Genomic DNA, 16,858 nt, shown 5'->3' with positions numbered 1-16,858 from the left:
AGCTCAGGTTAAGAAACGTGCTCACTGTAATTTGCTTCAACATAAAATGAACATTCTTCTAGTCTGCTGTAGTTCTACAGGCAATTATTTGTACATGCCATAGTTTTTATGGTCACAGATGTTAAGACATTAGCCAAACATCTAAAGGAGCAGGGTGTTAAGAACATTCTTCTGTGAGTCTCATATAACAGTGGTGCTATAAAAAGAATGGAAATTTTAAAGCTCAGACATCACCTACATTGTGAAAGTCAGTGTGCGTGCAATGCAAGGAAACTAGCTGGTGGTGTTCAACAGCAAGAAATATGTACTATTGAATACATTACAGTGCAGATTTGCTTCATTTGTATATTTCCTTCATGTGATTGCTCTGTGTGGCTGTCCAACATCTGCAAATTTGTCATGCCCCTTCCACCATGAAAGAAAACCTGCTAACAAACCCATTCAAGGACTTGGCCTTTGAATGGATGTTTGTTGTTTTTTTTTTTAACTTAGATTTGGTTGATCAGGTTAGTCCCATTAAGGCAATGGCCTCTCTTCAGGGGAGACCCAAGGTAGTACTTATACTGGCTAGGGGGACTTCGGTCAGTGCAACAGGAAACTTCCCTTACCTCTTTTCGAAAAGTGGTGTGGGAGCTTTTACATCCACCTGAGCTGCCACCAATTCTCCAGATGGGGCCTCCATGTAATGTCTCATTTGAAGGATGGCACATCTAGGAGTGCAGCTTCAGTACTGGAAAGTTAAACCAACAGCTTTCAGATCTTCCAGCACCAAAGGTAAATGTGCTACCTGTTAAACTGCTGAGATTGCTTAGTTGAGGAACAGCAGTGCCCTTTTTATAACAAACATATTTATAGATATTTACATCATATTTCAGAACTGCAAAATGGTTATTTATTCCATGTTTTCCAATTGTATTTTTGAGATTGTTTACTTTTTTGATGCAAGCTTATTCTTTCTATTTCTCTTTCTCTCTTTTTGACTTGGATTTTAGCTAACCACTTATACAGATAAGTGGAGCTGGTCACAATTAATATGTGGCCATACTGGCACTTGGGGCAGAATAGTTTGTGTGGAATGGACAGTAGGAAAGATGCAGTGCTGGTCAGGATATCATGTCCTCTGGTAGTTGAGAGGACATCATGCAGGCACACACCCATTGTACTATACTTCCCATAGTTGCTGTATGAACCATCACTAAGGAAGCATAGTTGACAATGGAACTCTTTTTAACTCTTTAGAACTTGGCAGGTTGCATTGCCTTGCTAGTCCAATTACATATCTGGTTTATCAGCATCTCAGACAAATGCTCCGACTTCACATGTACTAGTTAGCAGTTTCACTGTATCTGACCACTCAGCATGCATGCACTAAAAGGTTGATTGACTTGTTCATGTCAGTCTGGAATAGACATTTGTACCTTTCCTTCATGTGCTCCCTCTGTGTGGCTGTTGTAGCTGATAGTTTACTTGGCTATCCTCCTTCTTTCATGCTGTGCTCTTCCCTTTCGCTGCAGCTTTAGTTCTTTATTCTCATATTTATACCATAGTACCAGAATTATTTCATACTAGGCCTTCTCTTGTAACTTGTTTTACATCTATCTGCCTCTGTCTTTTTCTGGAAATGTTTGTCAATCTCAGCATTTTTGTTGTGCCCATATTCTGACTAGCCCAACTCCTACATTAGAACCATTGTTGCTACCAGTGCTAGCAATAATTGCAGGCTACAGATTGAACTTGGCTTCTCCTACCGTTTTCTCGGGACCTTTAACATTTGCTTTCCTGGTTTACATCTAACAGTTAAGCTAGCTGCCCCATATGTACACCAGTATACCTCTATCCACCCCCACCCCAGTACCTCCCCGCAGCAAACATACATACATAACATGCTCATTAGTTAGCCCAAGCAGCCTGGGTAGATTGGCTTGTGGTCTAAGTCATTATTTCTTGCATTATAGTTTTGTGTTAATGTGTAATCCACGTTCATGCTATTTAACATTTTAGTTAAGCCACACCTGCGTCGGCTGACTGCTCATTTTATTTTGTATTGTACCTTTTGCTTTATATATTTATAAGTAAACGATTCTTCATCTGATGTGTATACCTAAAATTACTCTGTATACTTCTTACTGAATAATGGTCTTGTACTGCTGTAATTTATTGTGACTTTTGGCCTGGTTAAGGCCAAAAAGGGTCCAGTCAGGATCAGCACATTGACCCTGTTGAGAAACAAACAAGCAAGCAAATAAATAAATGATAAGCTGTAGTACTGAACTGTGGCAAGATAGGTTTCTTAAAATAATGTGATCATTCATTATGCTATTCAGCAGTAGTACTGATCAAGTTATGCATTGATCTTTGAGTAGCAAAGTGGTAGATTCTTCTCCAATCACTAACCGAATGAACATTATTTTAATATATCTGTATTTTATCTGTAAAACAGAATTTTTTTTTATATATTTTTAATCAGTACATGTATTATCAACTATATGAGCACCACAGCACTGGAATGAGCAACAGTGAAATGAAGGGAACGGCTACTACAGTATAAGGTAAGGCCCGCAGTGACAAGTCAACTTACAACAGCATTATCATCCAGGGCATAACAAATGTACAAAATCATAAGAGACTTCCAACAGATATTCAGTGAAGATAACACTTTTTTCAATAACTTCTTAACAACCAGCCAGCTCCAGAACCATATTGTAAGAGGCAAACTAAATTCAGAATAGAACAGACTGAGAAAGGTACAAAACTGTACAGTCATTCAAAATGCAAAACATCGGATGGTTTGAACTGCTACCAGAATAATAACTTCACAAAATATAGTTTACAAAATACAGAAAGATTTACATGTACTTCTGAGAATGTGTTTTTTTTAATAATTAGAAGGAGAAACTGTCCAAAAACAGGTCATATAGAAGACATAGGCTTGAACCTTAGAGCCAGGAGCAGTGCTTATACACATACAGTTACTAGAGCTGTAACTAGGTCATATGATGTCCCCAGCAAAGCCCCCATCAGGAGCTCCCTCCTCATCCTCAAAAAAGCCCTTCAGAGTTGGAACAAAAAAGACAGTTCTATCAAAGAACTATTGTGTCTATATTATAGATCTTTGCTACATCTAACACACATGCACGCGCATGTGGACTAATAAGGGTGTGATCAACACTGTATAAAAGTTGCCAATTGGTCCTTGACCCCCATGTTAGCAAGCAGTATAGGAAATCATATTGCTTGTAGACTTGTAAATCAGAGACAGATCAGCAAACTGCTAATCATGCACCCTTACAGCAGCCAGCCACAGAGGGCACAAACTGTCAAGTGTCAGGATTGCCACTGTAGAGGAGGTCTCTGCAAGCAGTGACTGTCATTTAAGCTGCCATAATCACAATTAAGTCTTCTAAAATGAGTCATACACTGCTTATAGGGACAGGTCAGCACTTCTTAGCACTGATCATTCCCACTAAAAAAAGTACACCCAGGGTACCTGCCCCCTTCACAACACCCATTACTACAGAATTGGCAGCTATTTGCAGAATGGCTGACAAACCAGAGGGAGCACACGTTTCTCAGTCTGATCAATCTCTATCAGGCATTTTAGTTATGGTTATTCAAGAACAATTCTATACACCTCTGAAAAGAAGGACAACAGAGATAAAAGTCATTCAGTTATTTAGTATGGTAGCAAATAGTTTGCCATTCTGTGTTTCATGAAATATTATAATACTTTAAGAAATGACTTTTAACAAATGTATGTTATACTGAAAGTGTATTATTTCATGATGATTTTAGTCTGACCCCAAAATACTGACATACTCAGAGTTAATAGTACAGGAAAGACTATAGCCCCATGGATGAAGCTCTTCCCTAGCAATCAAGCACAGTAGGTCAGCTTTGCAGTCAAGTATCATCTGCTCCCTTCTTTGAGACCAAAAAGAGTGGTTCTGTCTTGCCTGAAGAGGACAACCCAACAACAGCAGAGTACTTGCTGAACCTTCTGTCCAAAGCATCTTCTCAAGGAGAAACACTAGTGGATCAAGAGAAGACGATGAGTGGTCAAAATACCACATTTACCCAAAGCTTTATCACTCATTGTTGGCTGAGGTTTTGAGGAAGCCATCCTAAGTAAAGAAGACTCCTGTGAAACTTTCTTCTTCTTGTGAACAGGAGAGGGAAGAACTGAAGCCCCAGAAGCTTGGTCCATGGTGAGCCAAAAAGAAAAAAAAGTACTTCAAATGAAGGTAGAAGACCCAGTTGAGTTGGTGAACATTTTGACATGAATTGACATGAATTTCACAAATATGAGGTAAAATGCTTTGTGCCAACCCCCAAATGACACTAGATCAAACCCCTGTCTATACTTTTTCACTCAAAAATATAAAAGTTTTACAGACAAAATCATTTTAAAAGACTTTTCCCTTAATTTTTTTTACTTGGCAAAAGGTCAACTTTTTGAAGAAATTTCTTTAGTGACAACCACTAAAAAACATTTCTCAGCTTAAATAAGTTGTTCTTCTTTCGGCTTTTCCCAGTTAGGGGTCGCCACAGCGGAACTCCAGTCCGCTAATGATTGGCAGTAGATTTTTACAGTGCCGAGTGCCAGCCCGATGCCCAACCTTCAATGAAGGCACGCCCATTTACGCATGTCTTTCGAACGCCACTTGACTGCGGGCAGGACATGCAGACTCCACACAGAAGGCGCTCCAGCTGAGAATCGAATGGGAGAACCTCTTGCTGTGAGGCGACAGTGCTACCACTGCACCACCGTGGATTCTCAGCTTAAATAAGTGTTCTGTGAAAAAAGCAAACTTTTTTTCAGAAGATATAATAAAATGAAAGGATTACCCAGAATGTACTTATCTGCCCAGCCCTGGTGAAGTTCTATTCAACTGTTGAAGCCCAGAGGAAGAATACATTTCGGCAAGAAAGATGTTCATCATACCCACCTCTGCAAATTATATTGGTTGTATTCTGCCCAGGACACATCAAATTGGCCAGCTTCCAAAAGCTCTCGTTCCCTCTCACACCTTCAGTCTTACTGCTGATTGGTCAGTCCTGTGGATGGCAATCAGCAATCAGAGTGTAGATTTCTTCAGGACTTTCTTTTTTTCATGAAACACCTTTATTTATTTATGTATTTATTTATTTATTTAGTATTATTATTTTATAATTGTAATATAGGCAAACTAACATCTATATAAAAGTAATAAAACCATATTAACAAGTTCACACTTACAAATATTATAGATTGCATATATCTGTCATATAATCTAATCAACATTACATAAATTGTTCAATTCCTACCAGCTCTTAAACCTCATTTCTCCAAAACTTTTTTCTGCATGTATTGTCCCCCCAATTTCCATTTCTTTTTTGTATGTAATTTCCTACTACACTTTTCTGAAAAAGCCCACTTTCTGTTCTTTTATCTCTGTTATAATATTCACTAGTTCAGGTATAGTTAAATTTAGATTCTGATTTCCATTTTCTAGTAATTGCTTTTTTGGCAACCACCAAAATTAAACTTAATAAGGCCTTACTATGTCTAGGCAATTCAGATCTGTCTCACAGCTCAAAAAAATAATTTCCTTAGTTACACTCATTTTCTCACTCAGTATTCCTGACAGAGTATTCTGTAGGGAATTTTTAAAGTCTGCCAACCCATTACACTCCCAAACAGAGCCAGATCATGGTCAAATGGGGCCCTAGGCAGGTGACCTCTACCCCACATGTTAATAAATAGGAAGCAAGTCTGAAACAGTGAAACTCAGGTATCATTATTTAGTGACTTCAGCCCTCAGTGATTTACCAGAAAAACATAAATTTTATGAGGAACACATCAAAAATACAAGGTAAAAATCTGGACAGATAGTTGAGATTTGAGAGGTAGAGTTGAGAGGCTGCCATGCTGCGGGCAGGATCATGCACTGTGCTGCTGAGAGTCAAGAAGACTACCAGTCCAGCACTGTATCAGGCATGCACTCACTCACGCACATTTCACTCACAAATCAATCTCACACACACACACACACACACACACACACACACACACACACACACACACACACACACACACACACACACACACAGCATCTGCTCTGCCACTTGCCATCCGACAACCCTCTGCTCTGCTCCTTATAATAAATATGTTAAGGACAGCATTTGGATAATTTAATCATCTCTGTCAATGCATAGCTTAGATTTGACAGTATTTTCAAGTGGATCATATTTTGCAGAACTTCTGTGTGAAACTGATGGCTGGTATACATCTCTTGGACATCTAACACTAAAAGTAAATATCAGTAATAGAAAAGTGACAGACACATTATGGATCATCTTCCAGAATTATATAATCTTATTTATTAACTTATTTGTTAATTTCCTTTAAATATATTCTTGATACCTAAATGGGGACTAGAAAATATCAACACGGGGTCACAAGAATCAATCTTTTGAAGGTCATTTGGTTGTAAGCTTGGGAATTGTACCTATGAACTTTTGAAATGATTGGTAATGATGCATATGTTTTTCAATCAAAGGGTTGTTGTTTCTTTTGGCTTTTCCCGGTTAGGGGTCGCCACAGCGGAACTCTGGTCCGCTAATGATTGGCAGTAGATTTTTACATGCCGAGTTGCCGGCCCTGACATACAGCCTTCAATGAAGGTACGCTCATTCACGCATGTCTCCACACAGAAGATGCTCTAGCTGAGAATCGAACAGGACAACGTCTTACTGTGAGGTGACAAACCTACCGCAGCACCACCACCGCAGTATGTTTTTTAATCAAGGATATAGTTAAGAAATGAAACATCTGGTCCATGATGTTTGACTTGTAAGTAAAGAGAGAGTTTTTTTTTTTTTGCCTTTGATTCAGCAAACTGCTATACCTTTCCATTTGTCTTTTTTTTCTACTTCTTCACAAATGTATATGTTTTATCTAAATAAGTTGAGCATTAGTCTATGTATATGTAAAATAAAAGCCCGCCATCCAAGAAAAGACTAGAATATTTTACCCACTTATAATTGTCTAACTGCATGACAAAGCTGGCTGATACTACTCTTTGATATATTCATATACCTTTCCCACTTCCCACCTCAAGACTTTGCTGACTATTATTACCTTCTTGATGCATGGACACATTGTTCACAAAATCACCCTGTGATTGTTGGATACAAAGACAGGCCTCCCTATTTCAGCCCACACTTGTTGGATGCAGATAAAAATTTCAGCACATGCCAACACCTTGCTAAACGTGAAATGTGAGGACAGTCAAGTGCATACAAATATGACTGCAACCAGGATACAGTTAAATTTCACATGACATCAGCTATTGATTGCAACTTTGTAAGACAGGAATAAACACATTGCTTGTTTATAGAAACACAACATAGACAGATAGCTACATGAAATAATCAACAAAAAGGTTGTAGGATATGTTCTTTTCTGGAGATAGTGGAGAGTAGTAGTGAGATACTTTTGTCATCTATCTTACTCATCACACTGTTTCTCTTGTCTCATCTTACTTGTCGTCTGGACTGGTGAATGTTACCTTGATGTTACTTGCTGGAAACCTGCCACTGAACTTCCACCCCATCCTCTTTTTAGCATTAAAATGACTCAGAAGGACTCAGAGGAATGAAAAGTAACTCAAGCAGCAGGAAGGTTTAACAGGCAATTTTAAACCTGTTTCTACACCTGCCCCTAAGCCAACTGAACTATTTGGTCAGTTGGTGGGGGGGCAGACCAAGAATTAAACTGAGTGCCTGGGGAGGGGAGTGCCAATATTGGAATGAACCCCCACACTCCTAAAGGAGTGGAAGAAGCCAAGCACTAACGTATGTGATGACAATACTCATGCATGTACATTGAACTGCAACAACTTCAGGAAGTAAACAAGTGGGTGGACCACAGATCAGAATCTTCAGATTGTAATCATAATTCTGAAAAGAATGTTAAATATAATACTTTTTTAGTTTTGCATTTTTAGCGCCCCCCCCCCCCAGCCTTCATGTGGCCCTAGGTGACTGCCTAGGTCACCTAGTGCTGGATGCGGCTCTGCTCCCAAAACATATGATCTGATGTCATCAGTCTTCATTCATTCTTGACTTGTGGGTTTCGGTTCCATCCTTGGAACTGACTCGGCCATTGTAACAAGCTCTCGCTAGCCAGAAACTCTCAAGCTAAGGCTACCCATAGTGCCTCTTTTCCCTTCCCCTCAGATCTTGTTTGCTGCATAGAGTTTTAGGACATGCCAGCCATGCTCGCAAGCTAACTGCTTTTTGTTTATATATTCCCTTATTTATAGCTTTCTATAGTCTATAAAAACTTTGTCATTAGTTTACCCTATTGCCTAAATTGCTATTTTGTGTGAGCAAGTGCTGTTTTTTCTCCATTCTTACCTTTTTTGGTATTTCTTCTGTATCATCACTGGTATAGGCCCCTCCCTTCCCTTTTTACCTTTGGTAAATCTTTAATACCATCGTTGGTATTCTCTTTCCCTTCCTTTACCCTTCTGGGTATCTTTCTATGTTACCGTTTTAAAAAAAAATCTTCTTCTTCTCTTTTCTTACTACTGGTGTGTGAGTGGCCGAACTATTTGGTTAACCTTAATTGATCATGGTAGAGAAACAGAAAGGTACCACTGGCTTTAAGCAATGTCAGGATTGTGGCAGGAAGATGCCCAACTCAGATGGCCATCTTTCCTGCGCATATTGTTTGGGGTACCACATTTCAAAGTCCAACCATCTTGTGAGCTGTGCAAGGGTTTTAGTGCCTGGACGCTTGCAGAGCACCATAACAAATTAATCTTCAAGGGGCTGTTAAAATGCCCTTTCTCAGAGGATTTGTCTGAGGTGGAGATATCAAAGTCTCCTAAGAAAGAACCGAAGAAGAGGAGCCACTCCTTTTCAGTGCCTCCTCATGCTCATGACCCAAAATCTTTCAAGGGCCAAGTTTCTGCTTCGGAACCAAAGCCTAAACAATCAAAATTGATTTTGACTGCTGTTTCATCACCAAAAACTACATCTCCTACCACGGTGCAACAACTCTTCCGGAACAGACAAAACTTACCACTGTACAGACCCCTTCATCGGTACCTCTGACCCTCTCAGCACGAACAATAGTTTCACCCACGCCAGTTACCTCCCCAACAACACAAACAATTGGTCAGCCGACCACAGTGCCAAAGGTCGAAACCCTGCCCAGGACAAGGTACTCCCCATCTACTGACCCATTTTATGGTCAACAGTTAAGCCCTTTCATAGAACGTCCAGAATCTCCCTCAGTGATATCTATTGGTTCCACCAGGAGCCTTTTGGAGTTTGATGTATTTAAGTTAGTGGATCAGCTCTTGGTGGCCAGAGGTATTCCACCCCCCTCTAGGACATCTCTCCCATCTGCAACTGAGGTCTATTCTCCACAGACTCCATCCTATCTTCCTCCTTTAACCTCTCCATAGGTCTTGGAGCCCTTACAGTCGATGCTGCTCCCAGTTCCAACTACTTCAGAGCTGATGACGGACCTCACCTCGGCTCCAGAGCTGAGTCTGTGGTCCTTGGCTCATTTGAAGCTGACCCACCCTTGGGACCATGACTTGGCTGCCAGCTCTGGGGTCCCTAGTTCTCTCAAGGTTCCTAATCTGGAGGTGGGCTCATCAGAGCAGGGTGTGCCCCAGTTCCGAGGTTGTCTTTCTGAGTTCCAGTTGTCTTTCCCGGTTCCAGGCTCCCATCCCTCTTCAGGCAGACCTGCCTTCCAGATTATGGAAAGGACTCTTGCCTCAGCAGGCTCTCAGTTGGCAGCATCTCTGTCAGAGTGTCGCATCTACGTACCCACTGGCTGGCAGCTGTCACAGCCTACTACATTGGGGCAGCAGGCACATGACCGCCAAGACACCCTGCAGCAGGGTATCCTCCTTTGGAGTCCTCCTCAGACCTTCCCTCTGAGGAGCCACCCCATAATAGGTCTTGCAAGAGGAAGCACACAGATTCTCCAGAAGAATCTCTCACTGAGGATACAGACTGCAATGAAGGGGAAGGGTCCCCATGGTCACCCCCTGAAGATATCTCCTTTGGAGACATCCTGGAAAACTTGAAACAGAGGGGTGATTGGAAGTCCACCAACCCTTCCTCTGAGGAAACTGTCTTCTTGCAGGCTTTTTGTGCCTGACCTTCTACTTCTTGGGTGACCCCACCTGCCAATGATTTGGTCAAGCTCATCATGCAGCATGCTTGAAAGACCCCTGACACTATAGAGCCAGTTCCCTGGTGACTGGACAAAATACGTAGTGCACCAGAGGACCAGCCCCACTGGTCTCAAGGCTTAGCAGTAGATGCTAGGGTGGTGGCAGCTACCAAAAATAAGGAACTCACAGAGGAGAGTCCAACTCTCCATCCTCCAAACTGAGAGCCTCAGAAGATTGACATATTTGGGAAGTGGGTCGATGCTTCAACAACCTTTGCCATATGGTCATTGAATTTCTTGGCACATTTCACTTGTCTTCAGAGGGACCTGATGACTGAGCTCTCAGGCACCTTGACAGGAGTAGTGTCTGACAAGGTACGTGATAAAGTTGTCTCTGAGCTTGCAACCCTAAAATCGATATCAAACTCATCCATGTGGCTTATTGTCACACAGCCAAAGGGTCAGCCAGGGCAGCAGGTGCAGGCGTTGTCATTAGGCGTCATGCCCAGATGCGCTTATGTGACTTTCCAGACCCTGTCAAGTCTTCCTTTGTCAATGCTATGGCTGATGCTACCTCTTTGTTTGGCCCAAAAGTCAGAGACATATTAGCCAAGTGTGAGAAGGACAGAAAGATCCTTTCTGTTGTGGGTGTGTATTACTCCAAGAATCAGAGAAGTGGGAAGCTGTAGTTCAGAAAGTCCCAAGGGCCTTTTCAGGACACATGTGGTGAGTTTCCCCCCCTGAGCAGAGGGGGGAACTCATCTGGAAGATGCCCCTTGGCAGAGGGGGCTCCCATAACCAGGGTTCCAGGGATTCATTTTCTGGACAACCCTAGCAGTGCTCCTGAGTGGCAGCCCAATTGTCTACCCCTGGAGGCAGTCAGGGGAAGATTCACTCTGCACTACTTAGCCTGGCACACAATAACATCAGATTACTGGGTGCAGACAATAATTACCAGAGGTTACCATATCCCCTTAGATCTCTATCCAAAACTGCAAAAGCAAATCCCTGATGTTCCACCCAGTCAGAGGGATGCAGCAGCATGCTGCTTCAAAAGAGAGTCATCCAAACAGTCCCACCAGACCAAATAGGATCCAGATTTTTACTCAAGGTTCCTTTTAGTGCCAAAAAGACAGGGGACTGGAGGCCATTTCTAGACCTCAATGTTCTGAAGAAGTTTGTTTGACAGACAAAATTCTGGATGGTCACGGTGCAGTCTATCCTTCCGTTTCTGGAGAAAGACAATTGGATGTGCTCTATAGATTTTCAAGATACGTATTACCACATAAAGATGGACAAGCTCTCCAGAAGATACCCCCGCTTCTGGCTGGGAGCCAGTCACTACCAATTTCGAGCACTGCTCTTTGGCCTCACCACACCCCCCAGGGTGTTCACCAAATGGATGGCAGTGGTAGCAGCTCTCTTAAGGCTGCAAGTATTCCGTGTGTTTCCCTGTTTAGACAATTGGCTCCTCACTGCCCCTACCAGGCGTCTACTGCATCATGCCTTGGACTCCATCCTAGACCTTGCAGAGTACTTAGGCATTTCAGTAAACAGGGAAAACTCAAAGCTGTCACCCACACAAGAGATAGAATTCATCAGAGCAACATTCAACGCGAACTCCTGCATGGCTACTGTACCTCTTCACAGGTTGCAAAGGTTAAGATCACAGCTTCAAGTGATACTTTATCACAAAGTCCAGGCTCACTTAGTCTTACTACTTCTAGGGTCAATGGCTGTGACAATCACTCTAGTTCCATTGGCAAAGTATCATATGAGGTTGCGCCAATGGCTTCTGGCATCACAGTGGTCTCTGTTAACACACCCAGTGTCTTACCTAATCTGCATAACCAGCTGATGCAAGCAGGATCTAATGTGGTGGGTGAAGTCAGAACAGGAATTATGGAGTCACCCTTTCACCCCGCTCAACCCAAGGCTGTAGTGACCACAGATGTATCTCTGATGGGGTGGGTGGGGCATTTTCAAGGAAAGACAGTCCAAGGCACTTGGTCCCCTTCAGAGGCCAATTTGCATATAAATGTCCTGGAACTGAGTGCCATACTTCTAGCATTGTAGGGATTTTAACTGACCCTCCCTTCAGGGACAATTGCTATTCAATCAGACAATGTCAGTGGTCTAGTATATCAACAAACAGGGAGGAACTGGGTCTTACCCTTTATGTTGGGAAGCCCTAAGAGTGTGGCAATGGGCGATGGCATCCAACCACTTTCTGATATCAATGCACATTCTGGGGAATTCCAACGTGATTGTGAACAAACTGAGCAGATGCATTCTCATGCCTCATGGGTGGTCTCTCAATCCCAATGTAGCAATGATGATATTTTGTTGTTGGGGTCAGCCTTGCTGTGACCTATTTGTATCTCCCATAAACCACAAATGCAGCAGCTACTTTTTACTGTCCCCCCTCAGGGGGAGTCCGTGAGAGATGCTCTTCTACACATTTGGCCCCCAGGACTGCTTTACATCTTTCTGCCTTTCCTTCTGATGCGTCAGTTTTTGAACAAAGCCCAACAGTTGAAAAGCAATGATCCTCATTGTGCCTTATTGGCCCTGCCATGTCTGGTTCCCCTTCCTATGGCCTTACCTGGTTCACCGTCCGTGGACTCTGGACTCACCCCTAGACCAGTTGTTTCATCCGCAGGGGCTGGTCCAGCCCAACCTACACAGTCTCAAACTGATGGCTTGGTACCTCCACTTCCAGTAATTGCCAGGCAGAAAAATCTATCTTCCTCAGTACAGAAGATTATTCTGGTTTCCCATAAACCATCCACCTGGAAACTTTATCTTAGTAAATGGAACAGATTTGTACTTTGGTCTGTTGCAGAAAAAATTGACCCTTTTTAGCCCTGATTGATAGGTATTGGAATATTTGTCAACTATTTTCCAATCAGGAGCCTCAGCTTCTGCTATTAGAGTTCATTTAGCTGCTATTTCAAATTTTCATAATGGTTTTGATGACCTTTCCTTAATGTCTCATCACCTTTGCAAAACCTTCCTGAAAGGCATTATGCATTTGAAACCACCCTTTAAAGAACCCACTGAACCTTGGAATCTAACATTAGTTTTGCAAAGTTTAACCCATCAACCCTTTGAACCAGCAGCCACCTGTAATATCAAATTCTTATCTTGGAAGACCCTTTTCCTGGTAGCCATCATTTCAGCCAGGAGAACATCAGAATTGCAGGGTCTATGTTATAACATCAAAGCTTCAGGTAGTCAAATACCTAAAGCTCGACACGTAAACAGCGAAAGCTGAAAATTGTGAACGCCCACTTCCGCAAATTTGTTAACAGGGAAAAAAAATTGCTTGGCCGTTATGGGGAATTTGCCCGTTTCTCCAATGTAGAGTGATCTCGGAGATGGTATATTTAGTTAGGGGGTGTGGGGGGGGGGTGAAGCCCCCACTTGATTCAGGTTTGAAAGTTTTTTTTTTTTTTTTGCAGCCAAGCGATTCCTTTCCCTGTGCAGAAGTGGCCATTTACGGTTTTGGCTTTCGGTATTTACGTGTTGAACTTTCGGTATTCAATTACCTGAAGCTTTGAGGTTATTATATAGACCTGAATTACAGGCTTTGTGCATGAAACGTCCATACTTTATTTTTCACAAAGAGAGAGTATCACTTAGAACAAACTCTTCTTTTCTTCCTAAGGTTGTATCAGACTCAAATATTAACCAAGCCATAGACCTACCAGTTTTGTTTCCAAACTTCTCAAACAAGTGAGAATATTGTTTATATTTGTTGGATGTGCACAGACAATTACATTTTTACATGAATAGAATGAAATTATTTAGAAAATCAAACCAATTGTTTTTGTCCTTTTCAGGCACTTGACTGGGCAAACCGGTTTCCAAAGTTACCTTATCAAAATGGTTGAGAGATTGCATCACCTTTGTTTGCAATCAAAATAAACTGCACCTATCAACAAGGGTCAAGGCTTATTCTGCCAGATCTGTTTCCACTTCAGTAGCCTTTCATTCTAGAGTCTTTATGGATGACATTTGGGTAGCGGCAACTTGGGCTACCCCGTATACCGTTATAAGTCATTACAAATTGCATACGGTCTCCAGGGGAAATCCATCCTTTGGCTCTATGGTGCTCAGGAATATCCTTCCATAGAGCCTCCTGGGACATAAAGTAACTAGGGACTCTGTCCCACAAGTCAAGAATGAATAAAGATTGACAACATCAGATAAAAAAGTTATGTTCTTACCATAACGTTCCATCTGGTTTGTCAATCTTCATTCATTCTTGACATTTCACCCTCCAACCCCCTCCAAAGACTCCAGAAGGTTCGGATCTAGTCCTGGTTTTGTAGTAGGGCAGTTGCTCAGACAAAGCTTCTAGATCCTTTTTTTCTATGGGCAAAACCCGATCTGAAGGGAAGGGAAGAGAGGCACTATGAGTAGCCTTAGGTCGAGAGTTTCTGGTTGCCGTGGAGCTTATTGCAATGGCCGGGTCAGTTCCAAGGACGGAACCGAAACCTACAAGTCAAGAATGAATAAAGATTGACGACATAGATGGAACGTTGTGGTAAGAACATTACTTCTTTTTTCCTGTTACTCCTTTCTTCTACCTGAGGAAAATTCTATGGTGTCTGCTTGGGGTATAAAAGTGTCTATGCAAAGACTTCCAAACAAAAATCATAACTCTTCTAGATTTTGTCTCATATTTATGAGAATACATATGTCCTCCCATTGCTTCTTTTTTGAATTATATATCTAATTTTTCGTCCCAATCTTTTCTGACCTGTTCTGGTTGATTCCTAAGGTTATCATGCAATATTTTGTATGCCTTACAAATTATCCTTTTTTAACAGCAGCTTCTGTTTTTGATTCAGTTAAAAACTCAACCAGTGCAAGTCTTTCATTTAGGATTCTCCTACCCCATTCTCTTTGTCTGTACTCTGATATCAATCCCTGATATGGAAAATTATTTATTCTCAATATCTTGGTTCCTTTGCCAACTTCCTCCACTAAATTCCAGCCCCCCCTTTATCATTTTCTCTGTCTCAATAATTGCAGTTTTCCCTAGTGGCATAATCTCCTTTCTCCATTCCTGTGTTGGCTTAGTTCTTAGCATACTTTCTGCTACTTTATAAATATAATATTTTGTATGAATGTTGTTATTTTCCTTAAAGTTCTGTGCCCAAAATCCCACTCTTTCCTTATTTCTAGAGTTACCCCCTGGTTCATCATCATCCCTTTCCACTTTGAATTCTAGTTTTCTGCTTGTGTTATGTATGTATAAGATTATTTACTCTGTAGTGCTAAAATATCCTTTCAAATGAGGTAATCCTAAACATTGTTGTTCTATTGGAAGGAGCAATTTATCCCACTTGACTGTTGCCTTCTTCCCCTCCCAAATAAAATCCTTCAACTCTTTATTAATTACTATTCACAACTTGTCTGGTTGATAAAAATATGCCTGGCCTGTGTATAAAACTAAAGGGTCTGAAAAACCTTTTTTTACTGCTTGTATTTTGCCATCCATATTCAGAGATTGTTACAATTGGCTTATTACAATGAAGTGCTTTTTTTTGGCTCTTCTGCCAAAATTTTAATATAATAGTTTGGGAATTATAGCACTGATTTGCAATTACTTACCTATGCTAATCCAGCATTATTAGAGTTGGAACCCAAAATGACATAACTGTCTGCTGCCCTCCCATGAATATTAATGCAATAAACATAGCTTACTACATTAAGTCATCTAAGTTCAGAAGCAATATTTTAAAACTGTTTTTTTTTATGCATGTGTGCGAACTGACCTTTGTTTTTTTATATGAAAAAGTGAACTGATGTCAATTTTCATTCTGTCCTCAACTGTTAGGTTTGGATCTGACTCTCGGTTCTGATTCGGCCATTGCCAAAGCTCATGGCCACCAGAAATCTCAAATCTCTTAAGCTCTTCCCTTACCCATAATGCACCAACCCCTAACATACCTCAGATCTTATTTGCCACATTTTGCAAAAGATGTGGCCAGCCTGAGCTCTTGAGCTGATATTGAAATAAATGCTTTTTTCTTGATAGTTTCTCTTCTTTAACATATAAATATATTTTTCCATTGCCCTTTACACCCAGTGTAATTCTTTTTTACTACAGTTGGTATTTTTCTTATAATCTATGTTTCTTTTCCTATAGTACACATTAGTTTAGTTCTTCATACCATTGCTGCTATTTCCCTTTCCTTTTATTACATAAAAAAACGTTCATCTTTCTCTTTTTTTCTATCTCTGTCTCAAGTCATCATGTCTGCCAAAGGACCTGCCAGATTCAAAAAATGTCAAAAGTGTGGGCAAAAATTACCACTTTCAGATGTCCAGTTTTATATGTTTATTGATTAGGTCCTCAACATCTGCATTAATATTGTTCTAGCTGCAAAAACTTCAATGCTAGGGTCATATTATTTAGGAAAAATAAACTAATTCTAAAATGATTACTTCCATCTTCATTCAGAGAGGCTATAGCTGGGGCTCAGTCTCCCAAGACTAAAATTGAAGAGACATTGACTAAGTCTCCAAGGCCATCCACTTATTTGACTCATTTTTTGGCATTGTCAAAGAAAAAAATTACAGCAGATCCAAAATCTATTCAGATTCTCTCCCCTTCTGATCTGACAAAAAAAAATCTTCTGATCCAACTGTGATGACCCTCCA

Source organism: Protopterus annectens, chromosome 6.part1 (genome assembly GCF_019279795.1).
Source record: "Protopterus annectens isolate FY-2018-M chromosome 6.part1, PAN1.0, whole genome shotgun sequence".
Lineage (NCBI taxonomy): Eukaryota > Metazoa > Chordata > Ceratodontiformes > Protopteridae > Protopterus > Protopterus annectens.
Note: the sequence above shows the minus strand (reverse complement) of the source record.